Source organism: Gigantopelta aegis, chromosome 6, assembly GCF_016097555.1.
Source record: "Gigantopelta aegis isolate Gae_Host chromosome 6, Gae_host_genome, whole genome shotgun sequence".
Taxonomy (NCBI): domain Eukaryota; kingdom Metazoa; phylum Mollusca; class Gastropoda; order Neomphalida; family Peltospiridae; genus Gigantopelta; species Gigantopelta aegis.
In genome coordinates, this window is record NC_054704.1 from 71,698,104 (window position 1) to 71,719,843 (window position 21,740).

The window sequence follows — 21,740 nt, forward strand, 5'->3', positions numbered from 1 at the left end:
AGTAGTGTAGTACTTGTATTAATATTAGTGATAGTGGCAGCTGTAGTGGTGGTTGTAGTTGCAGTAGTAATGGTGGTGGTGGTGGTGGTGGAGAATAGTAGTAGTTATAGTAGTAGTAGTAGTAGTAGTAGTAGTAGTAGTGTAGTACTTGTATTAATATTAGTGATAGTGGCAGCTGTAGTGGTGGTTGTAGTTGCAGTAGTAATGGTGGTGGTGGTGGTGGTGGAGAATAGTAGTAGTTATAGTAGTAGTAGTAGTAGTAGTAGTAGTAGTAGTAGTAGTAGTAGTAGTAGTAGTGTAGTACTTGTATTAATATTAGTGATAGTGGCAGCTGTAGTGGTGGTTGTAGTTGCAGTAGTAATGGTGGTGGTGGTGGTGGTGGAGAATAGTAGTAGTTATAGTAGTAGTAGTAGTAGTAGTAGTAGTAGTAGCGTAGTACTTGTATTAATATTAGTGATAGTGGCAGCTGTAGTGGTGGTTGTAGTTGCAGTAGTAATGGTGGTGGTGGGGGTGGTGGAGAATAGTAGTAGTTATAGTAGTAGTAGTAATTTTGTTTACACATGGGCAAACCCAAAGCAAACAAAGGAAATGCTTTATTTAACGACGGACTCAACACATTTCATTTACGGTTATATGGCGTCAGACATATGGTTAAGAAGAACACAGGTATTGAGAGAGAAACCCACTGTCGCCACTTTTATGGACTACTCTTTTCGATTAACAGCAAGGGATCTTTTATATGCACCATCCCATAGACAGGATAGTACATACCACGGCCTTTGTTACACCAGTTGTGGAACACTGGCTGGAACGAGAAATAGCCCAATGAGTCCACCGACGGGGATCGATCCTAGACAGACCGCGCATCAAGCGAACGCTTTACCACTGGGCTACGTTCCGCCCCCCCCAAAGCCAAGAATCAAGTAAGTAAATGCATTTCGTGACGAAATTGGAATGGCAAAGCCGCTTCCCCTTTTCACGTTTATGTCCACTTAATATTCAAGCGCTGTTCAGGAGTTGTTTTATTGTTCGTGATGCTGCCATTTTAAAGGTACAATCTCAAAGATTTAAAACATTTATTTAGTAAATTTTGCTTTGAAATGTAAACATACTTTCAACTATATACTGGCAAAAGATTGTAAGCAAATAATTTAATTTCCTAGTAGAAAAATATCATTTATCTTGGAAAATCTTCAGTGGATGATCGACGAAATTGGACGCGTTCAATTGAGGTGAATAATTCGTAATATTAACGGTCTTTATACAATTCATCCGTATCTGGTGGCCCTTTCACAGAGCACAATATTTCATACGAACCGTCGTTGTGTTCTCGTGTCGTTTTCGCAACTGCAAATACCTTTATAAACATTGAACATTAAAATATAGGTTCATACATCATATAATGGCGGAAACAAAATGGCAGCCATGGTTGTCAGTGGGCGTTTCAATACACATCTGTAAATGTTCACGAGGGTAGTGTTTATAAGTGTGCCAAGTTTCTTGTTGTTATAAAAAAGAAACAATTCCTCGATATTTGCACACTTCTCCTGGACTAAAAAGCCATCTATTAAAAAGAGGTAATGTCACTTAAATATAATTTATGTTCAGCACATAACTTTTTCACTCTTTATTTTCAGAAAGTACTGAAGAAGACAGCTGTCAAAAGACCGAGGATACCCCCCTCTCAAAGTCAGTAATTAAAGAGGTTTTAAATTGATAATTATCTCAACTAAAGTTATTATTCTGTCATGCCAGATTAATGAAAAAACATTGTTTCGCTTTGGTTTCAAATTAGTTTGAGATCATTAATGAGGTTCCCGACTTTAACCATTTACACTGTTTGGCTTTTCTTTTAAATTAGATTGAGATCATTAATCGCCTACATTTTATGTTCATGATTTTTTTTTGAAGTCACAATTACCATTATGTTACATATATATTTAATACATGTTATCTGAGTGAAAATATTCATATATGAACTGAACTGATTGTGTAACGACACCCCAGCACAAAAGCACATTGCCAATTAGTCAAAGAAAGGTATATAGCGATCAACACACAAATTCTAAAATTAGATGTGAAAAAGTCGCATTTATGAAGTTACAATGTCGCATATCAATATAACATACCTAAATAAATCGTCAATGAGACACCCCCACCCCTCCACCCCCCTACCTCCACCCCCCACCCCCCAACCAAAAGATAAGAATTGTTTTTGTCATATCATACCAGTGCGACTACATTCAGATGCTTGGTCGCTGAAGGAAATTCGAATATCGTGAACTTTTTTTTATATAATTGTAGGATTTGTACACCCTGATCAAAATAGGAAACTTATCCGCACATTAATTGCCTTAAACTCATTCAAAGAGCACAAAAGAAAGTGTAAGTACAACAGATTTCCTTGCTTGTTCCCAGTTACTTCAATTCCAGATGTGAATGTTTGCCTTTTTACGTTATACATGTCTCTATTTGTATATGTATATTTTTATCTGTAAATCACTGTCCTGATATGTTATTTTCATAATTATTTATAAATCTTATTACAGTAACTTTCTTATAATTATTTATTTCCCATATAAAATAGGCAAATACGTTTGTGAAATTAATTAATTAATTATCTTTCAGCTCATTTCTGACTTTGTACAGTTTGCAGTGTTTATCTAGTAATTATTAGTTTAAATGTTCAAGTAAATAATTATTTATTGAGTTATTTGCCCGTTGACTGTGGCTCGCTGTTAGAGCACTCGCCTGAAATTAGATGCACCCCCTCCCCATTCCAATCAGTATTCCATGACTGGTACACAAAAAGCTGTGTTATGTATGGGAAAACAAAGTTTGTTTTGTTTAACGACATCACTGGAGCTCATTGATTTATTAGTCATCAGCTATTGAATATTTGGTAATTTTTACATATTGTCTTAGAGAGGAAACCCGCTACATTTTTTCCATTAGTAGAAAGAGCTCTTTTATACGGACCATCCCACAAACAGGATAGCACATACCACGGCCTTTGATATTCGAGTTGTGGTGTACTGGTTAGAGCGAGAAATAGCCCAATGGGCCCACCGACGAGGATCGATCCTAGACCGACCCCTCATCAACCGAATACTTTACCATTGAGCTACGTCCCACCCTCTTGTATTTTTTAACTACTAGTTTGTAATAATATACCCAGGTTAAAGAAACAAGCCATATCTTCTTCTTCCTTGTATCAAAACTACTGCGATGTATTAGGTAGAAATATCGTGGTTTCAGTTTCATATTACTACGTATATAGAGTTATACAGAGAACAACCACTGATCGACAAAGAAGTCACATCTAGTGCAGAACAAGGTAGGATAATAACCATCAATATTGTTTTTAAATAGTTACATTTGTTTCCATTTATGCTATTATTATTTATTTCCCGTACAAAATAGGCAAATAAGTTTGTGAAATTAACACACAGGACGTATAATTAATTATCTTCCAGCTCTAGTTTTGACTGTACGGCTTTCAGTGTTTATCTACTAATTATTAGTTTAAATGTTAAAGTAAATAATTATTTATTGAGTTATGTTGACTGTGGCTCGGTTAACACCGACCAACAGCACTCGCCTTTTTTTTTAGAAAGACCATGACGTAGAAAAATGAAATGCATGTGTTTGTCTTCTGTAAACGGACTATTTTTGTGACGGGGTCACAATAAAGCAGTATATTCCTTGCCTGAGTCCTATATAAACCTAGGATAGTATTGTTTGTGCCAAGCCATAGGTTTCAGGGGTCAAATAATCCATTTAAACCATTTACAAGGTTAAAGATTACATTGTAGGAAATCGAAGATGGCCACCAATACAGCTGTCAGTGTATGTTTTAGATATAACTTGCTTCATGTTAGACCTAAGGCACCTGTTTGTTGTGGTATATGGTCACAGGTTTAGGGGGGGGGGGGGGGGGGCAATGAATTTGTTGAAACCATTTACCTTATCTGACCAGCATGATGAACGCCGGTACCTATGGTGACCACATAACGCTGCAGCGAGCGGCGCAAATGTTTCGTGTAAACATCTTGGCATTTTCTAGTCTCGGCCCTCATGCAACTACAGTAATCTCCATCTCCAGATTTTAACCCAGAGTTGCCAACACTGGTTCTGGGCCATATTGCTGAAGGCCACGGGGAGCGTTATGTCAATTTAAGTATTTCAAACGAAATGGTTCGTAATACTTTAGACCATTTAGGATTTGACCAAGGCAACAATGGTTCTGTATTAAATAACGATGATAGCATGTATCCATTTTCCACACCATCTCCAACACCACCTACTAACGAACTTGGCATTGCTGATGATACAGAATGCATAATCAGCGGCAGTATCAATTGAGGTGATATCGATACTAGGCAAACATTACCAAACGAGGTTTTATCCGAAATTATTCGATGGTGTATGCATGATGACTGTCATATGCTTGGCTCTTTTAATAGGGTCTCCAATGAGTTCAAAATAATAATAAATAAATAATCAAATTTAATTATCACAGAGAAGTGGGTGGGACGTTGGGTACTCAAGTATTGCTTCTTCTTTTTTTCATCCTTCGTGAGTCTGCTGTGAGATTGTTTTTTGCATACTTGATTTTGATAAAGTTTTTATCTACAGGTATTACTTTGTCAACGGCGACGACGGTTATTGCGTTTAGGTCTATTTCTCAAAACCTTTTTTTTTTAAAAATCAATGAAACTTAGTTTTTAGTTGCATGTATACCTATTTCTCATTGTGTTACGCTCTATTAAGTTGAATTGGCTTTCAGAGTATGTAACGAAACTAGTCTATGAATATACTCTTCGTAGAAATTCCTACTTTCTGTTTAGGTATCGACGAGGACTGCTGCAAAGTGCATACTATTATAGATGAAGTAGATGCCCAATATGCCATTATGAATTACAATTTACAGTTGTATGTAGACTAGGAGAAAAAGTATTTACCAAATGATTATATTGGTGGCCATTTTGAATTTCCATATGGCTGCCATTTTGAAGTTTAAGATGTTTGCCATAATTGGACGACTATAATCTAAAGAATTAGATTCATTGACCACTGAAATATACATCTAGACAACAAAATTGTGCTTCTCCATTAACCATGAGTTTAGATATACCACAAATGTATTAAAATGGCTGCCATATTGAATTTCAAGATTGTTTTCATGATTCAGTGACTATATAAATGAAAACCATCCAATGCATGGAATACAGAAATGTACATGGACCAAAAATTATGCTTCCACGTTAACTGGGAGTTGAGATATTTGAAAAAATATATTAACATGGTAGCCATTTTGAATTTCAAGATGGCTGCCAAGATCAGACAACAATTTTCCTTTTTATAAACTAATCATCTGAGCTTCTAGATGTAAACTGACACCAAAATTATTTTTCTGTGTTTAATGGGAGTAAAGATAGAGAAAAAAAATCAAATAGAATGACGTCCATTTTGAATTTCAAGATGGTTGACTTGTGAGATGAATAATAAAAAACATATTTTAATTCACTAACATAATATGTTTAAATAGACCCCAAAAATATGTTTCTATGTTAAATGGGAGTGGAGATATATAAAGAAATTATATGAAAATGACGGCCATTTTGAATTTCAAGATGGCTGACATGATAGTGGTCAGAACAAATGCTACCAATGGATTTCTAGTTCAGGTAGCTCATGGGAACACATCGATCCTAAACCACACGCACTTAAAGCGAGCTCTTTAACCCGCCCCTTTAACTAACGACTCTTTAAATGTTATCCTCACATGTAACGAAGACAGCGCTAGAAAGTTCTGGAGCTACTTATATGGTCAGATTTATAAATAAAAATTTAATCAGATTTATAAATAAAGTATTTGGTTAAAACCAGTATCGCCAATCGAGGGTAATCACTGGCAAAGTCTAAGTCATATCAACTCGTAGTGCAGAAAAAGGTAAGATAACAACCATCAACATTGTTTTTAAATAGTTAAATTTGTTTCCATTTACGCTATTATTATTTATTTCCCATACAAAATAGGCAAATAAGTTTGTGAAATTAACAAACAGGACGTATAACTAATTATCTTTCAGCTCTAGTTTTGACTTTGTACGATTTTCAGTTATATACTAATTATTAGTTTAAATTGTTAAAGTAAATATTTATTTATTGAGTTATGTTGACTGTGGCTCGGTGTTAGAGCACTCGTCTGAAGTTAGATGCACCCCCCCCCCCCCATTCCAATCAGTACTCCACGACTGGTACACCAAAACCTGTGTTATGTATGGGAAAACAAAGTTTGTTTTGTTTTGTGACACCACTAGAGATCATTGATTTATTAATCATCGGCTATTGAATGTCGAACATTTGGTAATTTTGACATATTGTCTTAGAGAGGAAACCTGTTACATTTTTTTCATTAGTAGCAAGGAATCTTTTTATATGCACCATCCCATCCCACAGGCATGATAGGACATTCCACAGCTTTTGATATACCAGTTGTGGTGCACTGTCTAGAACGAGAAATAGCCCAATGGGCGCACCCATGGGGATCGATCCTAAACCGACCGTATATCAAGAGAGCACTTTAACCACTGGGCTACGTCCCACCTCTTAAATTAACGACTCTTTAATGTTATCGTAGCATTTAACGAAGACAGCGCTAGAAGGTTCTGTAGTAATGTAATAACCCATTCAGGTTAAACAAACGTTCCTTGTGTCAAAACCAGTACGATTGTTTAACTGGAAATATCGTGGTTTCGGTTTCACAACACTGCTTGTATGGTCAGATTTATAAATAAAAATGTAATCAGATTTATAAATAAAGTATTTGGTTAAAATCAGTATCGCATGTAAGTACTTGCCAGTCGAGAGTAATCACTGACAAAGTCTAAGTTATATCTACTCATCTTACAGAAAAAGGTAGGATAACAACCATCAACATTGCTTTTAAATAGTTAAAATGTGTTTCCATTTACGCTATTATTTATTTCCCATACAAAATAGGCAAATAAGGTTGTGAAATTAACACACAGGACGTATAATTAATTATCTTTCTGCTCTAGTTTTGACTTTGTACGGTTTTCGGTGTTTATCTACTAATTAATCTACTAATTATTAGTTTAAATGGTTAAAATAAATATTTATTTATTGAGTTATGTTGACTGTGGCTCGCTGTTAGAACACTCACCTGAAGTTAGATGCACCCCCCCCCCCTCCCATTCCAATCAGTACTCCACGACTGGTACACCAAAACCTGTGTTATGTATGGGAAAACAAAGTTTGTTTCGTTTTATGACACCACTAGAGCTCATTGATTTATTAATCATCGGCTATGTGATGTCAAACATTTGGTAATTTTGACATATTGTCTTAGAGAGGAAACCTGTTACATTTTTTTCATTAGTAGCAAGGAATCTTTTTATATGCACCATCCCATCCCACAGGCATGATAGGACATTCCACAGCTTTTGATATATCAGTTGTGGTGCACTGGCTAGAACGAGAAATAGCCCAATGGGCGCACCCATGGGGATCGATCCTAAACCGACCGTATATCAAGAGAACACTTTAACCACTGGGCTACGTCCCACCTCTTAAATTAACGACTCTTTAATGTTATCGTCACATTTAACGAAGACAGCGCTAGAAGGTTCTGGAGTAATGTAATAACCCATTCAGGTTAAACAAACGTTCCTTGTGTCAAAACCAGTACGATTGTTTAACTGGAAATATCGTGGTTTCGGTTTAACAACACTGCTTGTATGGTCAGATTTATAAATAAAAATTTAATCAGATTTATAAATAAAGTATTTGGTTAAAACCAGTATCGCATGTAAGTACTCGCCAGTCGAGAGTAATCACTGATCGACAAAGAAGTCAAATCTAGTCCACAAAAGGTAGGATAACAACCATCAACATTGTTTTTAAATAGTTAAATTTGATTTCATTTACACTATTATTATTTATTTCCCATACAAAATAGGCAAATAAGTTTGTAAATTTAACACACAGGACGTATAATTAATTATCTTTCAGCTCCATTTTTCACTTTGTACGTTTTCAATCTAAGTATGAGTTTGAATGTTAAAGTAAATAATTATTTATTGAGTTATTTGACCGTTGACTGTGGCTAGCTGTTAGAGCACTCGGCTGAAATTAGATGCACCCCCCCCCCCCCCCCCCCCCCCCCCCCCCCCCCCCCCCCCCCCCCCCACCTCCGTTCCAATCAGTACTCCACGACTGGTACACAAAAACCTGTGTTATGTATGGGAAAACAAAGTTTGTTTTGTTTTATCACACCACTGGAGCTCATTGATTTATTAATCGTCGGCTATTGGATGTCAAACATTTGGTAATTGTGACATATTGTCTTAGAGATGAAATCCGCAACATTTTTCTATTTGTAGCAAGGTGTCTTTTTATATGCACCATCCCACAGACATGATAGCACATACCACAGCTTTTGATATATCGGTCATGGTGCACTGGCTAGAACGAGAAATAGCCCAGTGGGCCCACCGACGGGGATCGATCCTAAATCGCCCACTCATGAAGTGAGCGCTTTAACCACTGGGCTACGATTCACCTTTTAAACTAACGACTCTTTAATGTTATCCTCACATGTAACCAAGACAGCGCTAGAAGGTTCTGGAACTATGTAATAACACACTCAAGTTAAACTTTCCTAGTGTCAAAACCACTGCAATTGATTAACTGGAAATATCGTGGTTTCGGTTTCACAACTCTACTTGTATGGTCAGATTTATAAATAGAAATCTAATCAGATTTAAAAATAAAGTATTTGGTTAAAACCAGTATCGCATGTAAATACTCGCCAGTTGAGAAAAATCACTGATCGTGACATCTAGTGAGGAAAAAGGTAGGATAACAAACATTAACATTATTTTTAATTGTGAAAATAACACGAGGACGTACAATTAATTAATTACCTTTGAGCTCCATTTTTGACTTTGTACGGTTTTCAATGTTTATCTACGAATTGTTAGTTTAAATGATGAAGGAAATAATTATTTATTGAGCTACGTTGCCCGTTGACTGTAGCTCGGTGTTAGAGTGCTCGCCTGAAGTTAGATGGATTTTTTGCCCGTTCCAATCAGTACTCCACCACTGGTACAACAAAAACCGTGTTATGTATGGGCAAACAAAGTTTATCTTGTTTAACGACACGTGCTCAGTATCGCGGCCCACTCAGTGATTCTGCCTTCCAGGGTTTGTCTCATACGACTCAACGTAAATAAAGAAGGAACGAAGAAAGGGAATGTTTTGTTTATCGACGCATTCAACACATTTTATATTCACGGTTATATGGCGTCGCACATATGGTTAAGGACGAGACAGATATTGAGAGAGAAAATCCGCTGTCGATTAGCAGGAAGGGGATCTTTTATATGCACCATGCCACAGACAAGGTAGTACATACCAAGGGCTTTGTTAAACCAGTTGTGGAGCACTGGCTGGAACGAGCAATAAAAATAAAGAATTAGTCAGTTAAACATAATTATATAGGGCCAAATTTACAAAGCCTGTCCCCGCACGCTGACCCGGGTCGGGCTGTTAGTGCTCTCTTGAACCTGACAAGCACGGGCAGTCCCTTCTCCCACCCACCCCAACCCCTTTACTGTCCTGGAAGAAGGAGCCGGCGTAAGGCCTATGACCTGACCTGACATTATCTTTTCCTTTTCTGTCCTTCCAGTTCATTCAGTTGTTTTTCACAAACGTTTACTTTAATTTATTAATTTATTTACTGAATATTGCAGTCGCCATTATTGTACAATTGAATGTTTCTAATTTGGAGAGGGCCTCGTAAGTTAGATAACTTGTGCCCAATCCTTTTGTGTATGTATTATATGCAATAAAATAAGTTTTCAAAAAACCCATGACATGACATTTTTTTTTTATCAGTTGAGTGTGAATCCAAAAGGAAGATATTCATCCACGTTTGAGGAGAAAGAAGAAGTAAGTTATATTAATATTTATCATCCATTAAAGGCTTTTGTAGGAAATATCGCTGGCACTATAATTTGCGATATCTCCTGCGATATTCTCCTAGGAGATATCGCTTCTTTTTGTTATGCCACAGTGTATGTTTTTGCGTTAAACCTATCATTAGTGACGTCACGCTACTGTCGTTCTGCTAGTTAACGAGTCCATGGCTGCCAAATATGTAGTGACATTCAACCCACATTATTGACATTGTTTACTGTTGTCACAAAAGAAAACAATGATAATGGATGATCAAAAGAATACCCACCTCGTATCTTGTGATATCATAATTTATCTGCACTCGTTGATAAAAGTATAAAAATCCTCGGCAAGGTTCGGATTTCATACTTTTATCAACTTGTGCTGATAAATTATGATATCACAGGACACTCGGGGAGTATCCTCTATAAACCAATGTGGTCCTTGCTTTATGAAAATGATATAACATGAAATTACCTTAAATATAAAATTTATTATAATACAATTCGGAAATTCAAACATGTCGCAATATGGTGAATCACATGCATCAATGCTGGAATCGACTGTGACGTCATGTCCGGCTCTATGAGACTGAATGGAGATGTGTGTTGTCTCAAAAGGAGGTCATCCAGTGTCCATCTCGATACATTTAAGTCACGGTCATGGTAAAGCTGCTCCGTCTCTTGACATGGACCCAGCCCACTATGTCCACACATGTCTTGTGATAGGAATGAGATAAGCTGGCTCTACTCATTCAAGGGTATTTTCTCATAGGACGTGATTCAAATGTAAATGCTATCCCATAGTACAATAGATATCCCATAATATACTTATATGGTCAGATTTATAAATAAAGATGTAATAAGATTTATAAATAAAGTATTTGGTTAAAACCAGCATCACATTTAAGGACTCGCCAGTCGAGAACTGTCACTGGTTGACAAAGACGTCACATCTAGAGTGCAAAAGGTAACAGATAATAACCATTGACATTGTTTTTAAATAGTTAAATTTGTTTTCATTTATGCTATTATTTATTTCACATACAAAATAGTCAAATAAGTTTGCAAAATTAACACACAGAACGTATAATTAATTATCTTTCAGCTCCATTTTTCACTTTGTATGGTTTTCAATCTACTAAGTATGAGTTTGAATGTTAAAGTAAATAATTATTTATTGAGTTATTTGACGGTTCACTGTGGCTCGCTGTTAGAGCACTCGGCTGAAATTAGATGCCCCCCCCCCCCCCGTTCCAATCAGTACTCCACGACTGGTACACCAAAAGCTGTGTTATGTATGGGAAAACAAAGTTTGTTTTGTTTTATGACACCACTAGAGCTCATTGATTTATTAATCATCGGCTACTGGATGTCAAACATTTGGTAATTGTGACATATTGTCTTAGAGATGAAGGCCGCTACATTTTTCTATTTGTAGCAAGGTGTCTTTTTATATGCACCATTCCACAGACATGATAGCACATACCACAGCTTTTGATATATCGGTCGTGGTGCACCGACGGGGATCGATCCTAAATCGCCCACTCATGAAGTGAGCGCTTTAACCATTGGGCTACGTCCCACCTTTTAAACTAACGACTCATTAATGTTATCCTCACATGTAACCAAGACAGCGCTAGAAGGTTCTGGAACTATGTAATAACACATTCAGGTTAAACTTTCCTAGTGTCAAAACCACTACAACTGATTAACTGGAAATATCGTGGTTTCGGTTTCACAACTCTATTTATATGGTCAGATTTATAAATAGAAATGTAATCAGATTTATAAATAAAGTATTTGGTTAAAACCAGTGTCGCATGTAAATACTCGCCATTTGAGAACAACCACTGATCGTGACAACTATTGAGGATAACAAACAAGGTAGGATAACAAACATCAACATTATTTTTAATTGTGAAAATAGGCCTAACACGAGGACGTACAATTAATTAATTACCTTTGAGCTCCATTTTTGACTTTGTACGGTTTTCAATGTTTATTTACGAATTATTAGTTTAAATGTTAAAGTAAATCATTATTTATTGAGCTACGTTTCCCGTTGACTGTAGCTCGGTGTTAGAGCACTCGTCTGAAGTTAGATGGATTCTTTTGCCCGTTCCAATCAGTACTCCACCACTGGTACAACAAAAACCATGTTATGTATGGGTAAACAAAGGTGGGTTTTTTTAACGACACATGATCGGTATCGCAGGTCCACTCCGTGATTCCGGCTTCCAGGGGTTGTCTCATACGACTCGACGTAAATAAAGAAGGAAGGAAGGAAATGTTTTATTTTACGACGCACTCAACACGTTTTATTCACGGTTATATGGCTTCGGACATATGGTTAAGGACCACACAAATATTTAGACAGCAAACCTGCAGTCGATTAACAGCAATGGGATATTTTATATGCACTATCCCACAGACTACGTTGTACATACCACAGGCTTTGTTACACCATATGTGGAGCACTGTCTGGAACAAGCAATAAAAATAAAGAATGTCAGTTAAACATATATAGGGCCACATTTGCAAAGCCTGTCCCCGCACGCTACCGACCCGGGTCGGGCTGTTGGTGCTCTCTTGAACCTGACGAGTGTGGGCAGTCCCTTCTCCCACCCAACCTCTTTACTATTCTGAACAAAGGAAACGGCGAAAGTCCTATGACCTGACCTGACCTGACCTGACCTGACCTAGCCGTTTCTTTTTCTTTTCTGTCCTTCCAGTTCATTTAATCGTTTTTCACAAAAGTTTACTTTGATTGATTGATTGTTTTATTTATTGAAATTTGCATATCTGCCACCATTGTGTATACTACCAAAACAAATCCCATAGACGACAATAATAAAATATGTAACTAAAACTCCTACCTGCAGCGTATTGGGGGTGGGTGTGGTGGGTGGGTGGGGGGTCACGCTGCTCGTTTTAGAGATAACGGGTAGCATCTATGACTACCCTAGTTCCGCACAAAATGTGAGTACCTTTTTTACAGGTATCCCATACATGTTTCAAGCACAAGGCTACTTGACACAGTGGTACTAGATGAAATAAAATTGCATACTTTTTTGCCCAGATGAAACTTTTTTTTTTTTTTACAACCAACACACTCGCATTTATCACCAATCACAGGACTTGTGGTGTTAACTTCTCAAGAGTTGGGTGCACCTCGAACTCGGACCCAGCCGGAAGTTATTTGGTTTAGTACTACCAGCAAAGAGGCCTCCAGTTAGACTCACAGCTGCTTATGGACAAAATACCGATTTCATTCTTGGAGGAGACCAGATTTCTAGGAATAATATTAGATGAGGCTGTCGTTTGGGTCCTATTTAAACTATTTAAAAAAGAAATATTTGAAGGTCCTCAGTGTTTTGTTATTGATAACATTGAATTGGTTGCAGACAAAAAGGTCATGCTTCGACTATATCGATATCTTGTGAGATCAACACTTGATTATGTGTATATTGGTAGTGGGTGTACACGCACGTAGCACTTTCAGATGCTAGATCCTATACACAACCAGGGACCGGCATACATTCTGTCAATCAACCACTGTCGATCAGGACAGTGGTGGTTGTACAAGGGCGTCAGTCATCGCCAATGTAAGATCCAAAATCAAAGAACAAAAAAGGGATGGAATGTATCCAGTTTCAGGCCTAAAGTTCATTGTGTAATATTAGTAGTATAGCATTCAAATATTAAGCCCATCAATTCAGATTTTTAGAATTTGAACGAAATGGACGACATTGATTTTAGTTTGTTTTTGATTTTTTCCCTAGGAAAATGGTTCGAAGATGTCAACCGCGAAAGATCAGATCTAGGCCAAGGACACGGCCGCGCCGACTCCAATCAAGACAGCCTGGGGTAAATAGTTCAACACAAGCACAAACTTGTGATTAAAGACGAGTAAAATGCTTATAAATTATAATATATCAACCCATGTAATTGCCTTTTTATAATGGCGCATGATTCAAAACGTAACGGGAAGGAAGGAAATGGTTTATTTAACGACACACTCAACACAATTTATTTCGGGTATATGGCGTCGAACATATGGCTAAAGACCACACAGATATTGAGAGAGGAAACCCGCTGTCGCCAATGCATGGGATACTCTTTTCGGATCTTTTATATGATTATATACTATCCCACAGACAGGATAGTACATACCACGGCCTTTGTTATACCAGTTGTGGAGCACTGGCTGCAACGAGAAATAGCCTAATGGGGCCCACCGACGGGGATCGATCCTAGATCGATCGCGCAGTAGTCGGGCGCTGTACCACTGAGCTACGTCCTGGTGTAAATACCTTCCAAGTTATTCATCAGTAAAGAGGGGTCGTGGCAGGCCATCGGTCTACAGGCTGGTAGGTCATCGGTCTACAGGCTGGTAGGTATTGGGTTCGGATCCCAGTCGAGGCATGGGATTTTTAATCCAGATACCGACTCCAAACCCTGAGTGAGTGCTCCGCAAGGCTCAATGGGTAGGTGGAAACCACTTGCACCGACCAGTGATCCATAACTGGTTCAACAAAGGCCATGGTTTGTGCTATCCTGTGGGAAGCGCAAATAAAAGATCCCATGCTGCTAATCGGAAAGAGTAGCCCATGAAGTGGCGACAGCGGGTTTCCTCTCCAAATCTGTGTGGTCCGTAACCATATGTCTGACGCCATATAACCGTAGATAAAATGTGTTGAGTGCGTCGTTAAATAAAACACTTCTTTCTTTCTTTTAGTAAAGAGGGGTACAGTTTTTGTCAATCTAATTAAAATTAGCTCCACTATTATGTGGATCTAAAGACAGCCAGTTGGAGCTCATGTCCACCAATCAAAACCTTACTTGCAGAATTCTGCCAGTGATTTAAAAATAATTTGAAAACATTCCGAATTATCCTGAGGGTATACGACATATTTCGTGTGAATTACGAATGCCTTAAAACATGTTTTATTTTATAAAATAAATAATTTGTAATGTAAAACTGAAGACTGATTTAGTTTTTTTAAATTTTATAAATAAATAAATAATTTTTAATGTAAAATTGAAGACTGATAACCCACCCCGTACGTATTGGTATGGTTCGCTGTACTGCGGCCACTAAAATAGACTCGCCCGATATTTTTAGAATTTGTATGCTCCCAAATAACGTTATAAAAGGCGAAGTGTGATTGGTCAATATTTAAATTATTATTTACAGACGAAATGTTACCTGGACATTGGGGACTACGCAGTGTTGTTAGTTTTAAATCACTGGCATGATTCTGCAAGTAAGGTTTTGATTGGTGGACATGAGCTCCAACTGGCTGTCTTTAGATCCACATGTAATAGTGGAGCTAATTTTAATTAGATTGAGTTTTTGTGTGGTTTTCTTTGGGTGTCCACTCAAGGACCTGTCAAAAAGTGGCCGTTAGAAGAGGTGGCTGTTACATACAGGTAAATAAAAACACATGAAATAATTTACTTTCAAAACTACTACTAAAGTGGAATGCATAAAAGTGTCAACGGTCATCCCAAAATATAAAATAAGAGAAAAAACAACAAATTTGTATTAAATAAAAATGTTTTTCAAAGCATATTCATACAACGTTTTGTTTTATTATTTCAGATCAGGCGTGATCATGTGGCAATGTCCTTGGTCTTGATTGGATATGCAGCTGCCAGACGATTGTAGAGATTATCAGTGTTCATTACGGCCAGAGTGTAAATAAAGTTCAGAATATGGTGTACATTAGAATACTGTTCTCTCAAAATTAAAACTGTCTGTCTTTTTTTCTATCTTTTTGTTGTTGTTGTAAAACCATAAACTACGAGGGGTGGCTAAGTCTGTGCAATATGTGGAGACTCAGTCTTGCATGCGCTTTCCACTGCGCTAAAACTAAACTATGCTGTTAATCTAGGCCATACATTCAAGTTACAAAGGCGCGTATGCAGGGAGTTATACAAACGGGGAAGAGGATGGAGCGGGGATGTGTTGACGAAGTTTATATTGGGGTTTGAATCATGCTTCTCCGGAAAATATATTAAAACAAAAAGAAAATTTAGTTGGGCAAGGGGGAGGGGAGTATCGACTCCCTCGAAATAACCCTTCTGCAATTGCGCCTGAGTTATATACCTACACAACGATGTTTGTTATTATTCATTGAGTTGGAGTAATTTAATTTTAATGTTAATAGGACCACACGACGTGACATGTTAGAGGGAAATAAGCCATGTAACGCAAATACTACGCCAAAACGTAGCTGTATTGTCGCTTACCTACGCCGAGTTCAGCCAGACTGATCAGAGTAACGTCCGCTAGACTGGTGTGTGTGCTTAACGGTAAACCAAATGGCCACATCGGAAACCAATCAAATAGTTCGCGAACGTTAGCGAAACGTTTTCTGGCTGAACTTGAGGCAGGTATGATTTTCACGCGCTAAAAATTCCGTTTAAGGACACCTCAGCACATTTTAAACTACGGCTACTTTGTTATGTAATATACAGTTATTTTGATATAGAGATGGCGAGCACTCCTAGTCTATCGAAAACGCAGTAATGGATGTTTAGTATACACTTTCCAATAAACATGACATTACTTACCATGACCTTTAATGTACCAGCCGTGGAGCACGTTTTAGAATGGAGATATGATAGAGTGGACTGAAGCCAATTGTTTCTTCGCAACTTAGACGAGCGCGCTACCCCTAAGCTACATTTCGTCATTTTCATACGAAGGAAGGAAATGTTTTATTTAACGAAGCACTCAACACATTTTATTTACGGTTATATGGCGTTCGACATATGGTTAAGGACCACACAGATATTGAGATCTAGGAAACCCGCTGTCACCACTTCATAGGCTACTCTTTTTGATTAACAGCAATGGATCTTTTATATATTACACTGTCCTATAGACAGGATGGCACATACCACGGCCTTTGATGTACCAGGCGTGGTGCACTAGCTGGAGCGAGAAATAGCCCAATGGGCCCACCGACGGAGATCGATCCCAGACGGACCACGCATCAAGCGAATACTTTACCACTGGGCTACGTCCCGCCCTCTTTCATACGAGAATTCCTATTCAAAATTTGATGTGGGGCTGGCAATGGTAAAGCGCTCGCTTGATGCGCGATCGGTCTAGACCCTCGCCCCCCCCCCCCCCATGCTAAAATTCATGCACACGTTCCTGTTTCTATTGAAAATAATTTATCTTCTTTGTCCCTTTCCTAATTACCGGCCTCGGTGGCGTCGTGGTTAGACCATCGGTCATCAGGCTGGTAGATACTGGGTTCGGATCCCAGTCGAGGCATGGGATTTTTAATCCAGATACCGACTCCAAACCCTGAGTGAGTGCTCCGCAAGGCTCAATGGGTAGGTGGAAACCACTTGCACCGACCAGTGATCCATAACTGGTTCAACAAAGGCCATGGTTTGTGCTATCCTGTGGGAAGCGCAAATAAAAGATCCCTTGCTGCTAATCGGAAAGAGTAGCCCATGAAGTGGCGACAGCGGGTTTCCTCTCAAAATCTGTGTGGTCCGTAACCATATGTCTGACGCCATATAACCGTAAATAAAATGTGTTGAGTGCGTCGTTAAATAAAACATTTTTTTCTTTCTTTCCTTTCCTAATTCGCAAACGTTATCAAACTATTTGTATTTGATACTTGTTAACCGGGGAAGCAATACACATGATGAATGGAATTAAACTTTACAACAGTATACGCTATCATTTTATGAGGTGTGAGTGGGGGACCCATATTACACCCACACTATCTATAGGTCATATTATCAGGTCAGGTCAGGTCATAGGGTCATAGGGTTTTACGTGCACATTCAGAGCCAGTTGTTGTGGCTCCTCTGGCCAGGAAAGGGGGGAGAGGACCGCCTGCTCTGGCAGATGCAAGGGAGCACTAGCAGCCTGACATCGGTCTGTAGGGGCGGGCTGGTGGTGGTTGGTTGGGTGGTGGTGGTGGTTCATGTTATGGGGCGACAGGCTAATAAAAAATGTATGGAGGGAAAGAGGTGTGTTTGGGGGAGGCATGACCATTGTACACCGGCTGTGTTTGACCTTTTTTCTCAGGTATGGTGGAGAGGTTTGCGACTGCAATCTCAATATTGATATAATGACAGTTGGTAAACCTGATCACGAGTGTGCTACGAATTGCCCCAAAATATTTCAAATGAAGTCAAAATAGCCAAATGAATACATGTAAAGTTTTGTTGTTGTTGTTTTGAAAAAAAAGTTTGTTCCATGAACATCACCACCCCCCCCCCCCCGCCCCCCAAACAAAACCCTGCTACATTTATATTTACACCATTTCGTTTGCTCAAGCTTCTTGAGTATATATTCCCTAAAATACTCACTATAAACGTATTTCCAAGTACTAATTGTGTGAAATGTATTTGAATGTGTGACACATTTTTATTTCTATACCCTCATGCATAAAATATAGGTATGACAAGTCTTGGGAGTGGGGTCGCAGATACCAATTCGGTTATAATATTTGATTATTACCAATGACACTGTCTTTTCGACATCTGGACAAAATCCTGAGGTATTTAAAAAGACAATCCATCTTGATTTAACAAAATTATGAACGTGAACCTATTAGGAATGTGCAAATTAAAGTTGTCCACAACGAAAACGATTAGTATGCTGTTAAAACGCGGGACGTAGCCCAGTGATGAAAAACGCTCGCATGCGCGGTCGGTCTAGGACCGATCCCCGTTGCTGAGTGTATTGGGCTATTTATTATTCCAGCCAGTGCACCACAACTAGTATATCAAAAGTCGTGGTATGTGCTATCATGTCTGTTGATTAATAAATCAATGTGCTGTAGTGGTGTTGTTAAACAAAACAAATTAACTTAAAAGCGCACTACCAATAAAAAGCACATACAAAAAAATACTAAAGCGTATATACCATACAATCAAATGCTATAGACAGTAATCAGTTTGGCTAAGCTATTACAATCTTTCAACCAATAGAATAAACGATATATGTCAGTACTGCAGTCCCCCTTTTTTGAAGTAAAACTCACAAAACGGGGCGGGGGTGGTAATGTTGCATTTAGCAGGCAGCATCCTTGACTCTCCTAATTCCACAATGCAATTTAATGCTAATTTTAGTGGCACCCCCCACGTTTGTCATACAGAGATAGGGGCGGGACGTAACCAAGTGGTAAAGCGCTCGCTTGATGCGCGATCGGTTGGAGATCGATCCCCGTCAGTGGGCCCATTGGGCTATTTCTCGTTCCAGTCAGTATACGACGACTGGTACATCAAAGGCCGTGGTATGTGCTATCCTGTCAAAATTACCATATGTTTGACATCCAATAGGCGATGATTAATAAATCAATGTGCTCTAGTGGTGTCGTTAAACAAAACAAACTTTCATACAGAGATACAAGTTTTGATTATGGCAACGGTTTTGTCATTCAGATTTCACAACATTACCCGGTACATTGATATTAGTTCAAATCAAATTACGGGATGTTACTGGTCAGATGATAAAACACTCGGAGCTATTTTCGAAACTGGAGAGTTCCAGAGACACACGATCCAGAACAACACGACAGTAATGGGTTAAGTGTGTATAATGTCTATTGTTCAGTTTATCTCGCGATCTTGTAGTAAACTGGTTCCGTTTAGGGAATGCTAGTCATTATTACCGGCCTATTTCTAAGTAGCATCATTTCCAAGTACACCCGTAAAATGCGTGCAGACATCTTCATGTTTTTCGTTATTTTTGCATACTTATACGAAATGGTACCTTGACTCGCGAAGATGGTTTTTCGTTTTTCAGAGTAGCCTTGCAATATCTGTGCAATTTCATTTCATTTCAACTTATTTTCGTGCTTATATCTAATTAAGGTTCAAACACGCTGTCCTGGGCACACACCTCAGCTGTCTGGGTTATCTATCCAGGACAGTGGGTTAGTTGTTAGTTGGTTAGTGGTTAGTGAGAGAGAAGAGGGTGTAGTGGCCTTACACCTACCCACTGAACCCTTAAGAACTCGCTCTGGGTTGGAGCCGGTACCGGGCTGCGAACCTACCAGCCTGTAGTCCGATGGCTTAACCACTGCGCCATTGAGGCCGGTTCTATGCAATTGATGTGCATTACTAATAATGGGTTTTCCGGTTTTCACAACATGTCTTGCCTCGCGCTTAATTACTGCACGTTTCCGATCTGGCTGGCCTTTTCCATGTCTCAGCCTAAAGATAGTTCAGTCCATGGTACTTGAGAAATCTAGGCCCTCAAGACTGTGTCATATATTCAAGATGGTATTTTTCTATTTATACCTACAAGCACATCCCTCGGTCCAGTGAAGGGGCGGGACATAGCCCAGTGGTAAAGCGGTAATTAGAATGACATGGAATAATGTTTAAACAACACTTTCGCTTCCCCCGTCAAAATGGACGCCATCTTGAAATTCATCTGGACATCATATCACAACAAACTCCCTGATGTATTTGAATAAAGGGTAATCATTTTTGTAATTGTTTGCCAATTTTCACCATCATAAGAGGACCAGAAGGGACGAACAATTAAAATGTGTCAGCCCTTTATAATGTGTTAGCCCTGCATAAAAAGGTTGAAAACAATGTGAGAGAATACCGTCATCACAAGGATGTGAAACCATATCACTACAGATCTAATTACGCAATAACAGACTAAATTGTTAGGATATCTAATAGAGATAAATGATATTGTATTACAAGCAGTTTTAAAAAACAATTAATGATTCAGAATGACTTGAGCTAACCAGTAAATAATATTTACGTTTTCCCGCCAAAAATGGACGCCATTTTCGATTTGATCATCATTGCATCATCACATGAATTTTTTCCATAGTTTATTTTGTTTAACGACACCACTAGAACACAATGATTTATTAATCATTGGCTATTTGATGTCAAACATATGGTAAGTTTGACACAGTCATAGAGAGGAAACCCGCTACAATTGTTCCATTAGTAGCAAGAGATCTTTTATATGCCCCATCCCACAGATAGGATAGCACATACCACGGCCTTTGATATACCAGTCGTGGTGCACTGCTAGAACGAGAAATAGCCCAATGGGTCCACTGACGGGGATCGACCTCAGACCGACAGCGCATCAAGCGAGCGCTTTACTACTTCCCGGGCTGGAGAAAATCCTCATTTTCCGGCAAAAACGATAACGATGTTCGGGCAAAAACGATAACGATTTTCGGGAACAATGAGATGGCCTGAAACCTTTTCACTACCCTCTGTATTAGTTATAATCCATGTAAAAATGGGATGTAGGCGATGTCAACGGTCAAAATGCCAACAGACAAAAGAAAAAAGAAAAGAAAAAAGAAAGACATGTTTTATTTAACGACGCACTCAACACATTTTATTTACGGTTATATGGCGTCAGACATACGGTTAAGGACCACACATATATTGAGAGAGGTCCACTTTTTTTGTTTCGTGATATGGCACACATACTTGACTGTAAATTTTACAACTTTGCAACTTTTCCATAAAACAATGTTTGCTTGTCTTCATCATTTCGCAATCCCCTTACCAAAGCTGTAGTGTATACGTGATTCAGAATTTCTAACTAATCTGGCCAAAACAAGTGGTGTTTCTGCTATATTGATCTCACAGCATTCGATAATTACATGACACCCGCTGTCGCTACTTTATTGGCTACTCTTTTTGATTAGCAGCAAGGGATCTTTTATATGCACCACCCCAAAGCACAGGATAGCACATACCACGGCCTTTGATTAATCG

The 21,740-nt window shown here is 38.5% G+C and overlaps 1 long non-coding RNA gene across 7 annotated transcripts in view; it reads left to right on the forward strand.

Annotated features, from left to right (window-relative positions):
- LOC121375266 overlaps positions 1-15,758 on the forward strand; it is a 28,637-nt gene extending 12,879 nt beyond the window's left edge. For 2 of the 7 annotated variants that reach the window (XR_005958297.1, XR_005958295.1), the window contains exons 2-5: positions 1,638-1,689; positions 9,928-9,981; positions 13,772-13,856; positions 15,595-15,758. This is a non-coding gene — a long non-coding RNA (uncharacterized LOC121375266). Of the gene's footprint in view, positions 1-1,637; positions 1,690-3,253; positions 3,338-5,935; positions 5,957-6,825; positions 6,925-7,813; positions 7,902-8,797; positions 8,885-9,927; positions 9,982-13,771; positions 13,857-15,594 lie in introns of those variants that run through there. The other 5 variants (XR_005958292.1, XR_005958296.1, XR_005958294.1 and 2 more) reach the window with 5 other exon arrangements.
- Positions 15,759-21,740: the final 5,982 nt, after the last annotated feature.